This window comes from Chenopodium album, chromosome 1 (genome assembly GCF_948465745.1).
Source record: "Chenopodium album chromosome 1, dcCheAlbu1.1, whole genome shotgun sequence".
Taxonomy (NCBI): domain Eukaryota; kingdom Viridiplantae; phylum Streptophyta; class Magnoliopsida; order Caryophyllales; family Amaranthaceae; genus Chenopodium; species Chenopodium album.
This window is the reverse complement of record NC_137834.1, coordinates 34,906,649-34,909,006: the sequence shown is the minus strand read 5'-3', so window position 1 is coordinate 34,909,006 and position 2,358 is coordinate 34,906,649. Positions and strand designations below refer to the sequence as shown.

The 2,358-nt window shown below is 37.5% G+C and overlaps 1 non-coding gene across 1 annotated transcript; it reads right to left on the bottom strand.

The window, feature by feature from the left end:
- Window positions 1-1,930: 1,930 nt before the first annotated feature.
- LOC145566159 (small nucleolar RNA R71) lies at window positions 1,931-2,037 on the bottom strand. The gene has a single exon (XR_014095371.1). It is a non-coding gene; the product is annotated as a small nucleolar RNA R71 (small nucleolar RNA).
- Window positions 2,038-2,358: the final 321 nt, after the last annotated feature.

Below are 2,358 nucleotides of genomic sequence, written 5' to 3'. Positions count from 1 at the left end.
CAGAGAGTTTGTGCGATCTATTGTTCGAGCTTTATGCGGGCGTGCTTCATTTCCTCGTACCCTCAAAGTTGCGGCCGCGCAATATGCTGAGAGGGCGCACACTACTACTGCGCAGTCGAGCATATTTTTGTGTGCGGGCGCGCACCGCTGGGTTTCTGATTTCTTTGTGCCTTGTTTCCCAAGTTTCTTTCTTTTGGGGGAGCCACATATATATAGACGAGACTCTTTGTAATGAAAAACACTTAGTTCTAATTCCACAGAATATTAGCCTAATCTAAAGAGAGAAAGTAGATTGTTATTCAAGCAACCCTTATTGTATTCAACTTTGCTCAAGTTTTAATCTTCAATCAATCAATCAAGAATCCAAGTTTTCATCTTTCATTAACCTTTCTTTAGTAATCTCTTCTCCTTTCCTTTAGTTTTATTTATTCGTTTTATTGTTGCTTATTCTAGTTAATCTTATTAGCTTATCTAGTTGTTGTTGATTTCATTGATTTTAATCATGTTTTGTTTTGAGTTTCTTGAGTTTATTTCTAGTTTTGATATTATGTTTAATCTCCCTTCTCTAGGCTAAACTTTTAGCTAGGGGAAAGGGGTGGAAGATATGAGATGATATTGGATGAATGATGATGGTTGGATTGAACTTATGCCATAAAATGATGAAAGACATGATTTTTTATAGGTTGATATTACTGTTGCACTCTACTTGATGTTTTCTAGTTTAAATGCATGAAAGTGATATGAACTAGATTAAGATCATCTCTATTTTAATGATTGCATGAGAATGAGTTATTAAAGTTGAGTTTTTATGGATTGTGCTTCTTTATTCTCTTTATTTTATTGTAACTAATAGGATGCATGAGAATGATCCTGATTAGTGTAGACTTCTTTCATTGATTTACCTAGACTATTCCATTAGAATGAATTGTTTAGGTGGAATCTTGTGTTCTTTGGCATGTGTTTCATGATAAACTTCATTATTCCCCTCTTTTTAATCATATTTGACACCCCCGTATCCTTAGCGTCATTTTCCATTGGATTTAATCATCAATTTCTCGCTTATTTGTAGTTTTAGTGTTCTTACTCAACAAAACAAACAAAAAAAATCCCCTTTTTACTCTTGCATTAGTGATTATTGTTGTTGAATTAGTGTGCTTCCCTAGTGGTCCGACCCTTTACTTGCCACTAACTAGTTTGGAGTAATTTTAGGTATTATAAATGATTAATTTGATTAGGGTAGTTGCTTAACGACCTATTCAACCCGCGATCAAATTTTGGCGCCGTTGCCGGGGAAACGGCTTGTTTAGCATCAACTATTGCTTTTGTTATAGTCATTTTACTTTCTTTTCTTTTTGTTTTATTTGTTTTATCATTCTTGTCATTCCTAATTGTTTGCATAGCTTTGGTGAATGCTTAGGAGGTCTTAAGGAGCACCCTCACATCATATTGACCACGAGATCAACCGAACCTTGAGACAAGTCTGTAGGCTTTATCAAGACGAGGGAAGAGGTTTTTGTGATATAGTTGATAGGGATAGTGATACTTTATCAATGACGGCACAAGAAAGTAATGTTTTGTTTCGTTAGTTCAGATATCCGGTGGATTATGAGCGCACGGGAGGGATTTTGCTTCCCGTCACGGAAACCAACTTCTCAATCCAACCACAATATACTAGAATGGTCCAATCGGAGCAATTTTCCGGAAGTTCAAGTGAGGACCATATTGATCATTTGGATCGATTCCTTGAATTGTGCGCAGTGATGCAAACCAATGAAGTGAGTCAAGACTACATTCGTATGCACCTTTTCCAGCAATCTCTCATCGGATGAGCAAAGAAATGGCTAAAGCAAGGAAAGCCTAACACTCTAACAACATGGAGGGAGGTGGTAAAGGCGTTATTGAAGCGATTTATCTTTGAGGAGAAGACCGTCAAATAAGAAGGAAAATTGCATCATTTGAGCAAGAAGCCGATGAAAGTCTTTGTCAAGCATGGGAGAGATTCAAAGAGCTGGTGCAAGCGTGCCACCACCATGAGTACAATTAAGGGTTGCTCATGCGGGTTTTCTACGACGGATTGGAGCCCATGTCAAGAGCCAATTTGGATGCGAGGGCAGGTGGTCAATTAATCAAAATCCCTCAAAATCAAGTTGAATCCACAATAGAAGAGGTAGCAAAGAATTACTCTTGGGGGGGCCGAAGAAGAAATGCTCCAAAGAAAGGTGGTATTTACAATTTGGAGAAAGTTTTTCAATTACAATATTAAATTGATCAACTAATAAAAGGGCTTTCCAAGTTGAACACGAGTTTGAATGCAAGTTCAAGCGGTGGAGCAAGGTCCTCTCAAGTTAACTTTGTCTC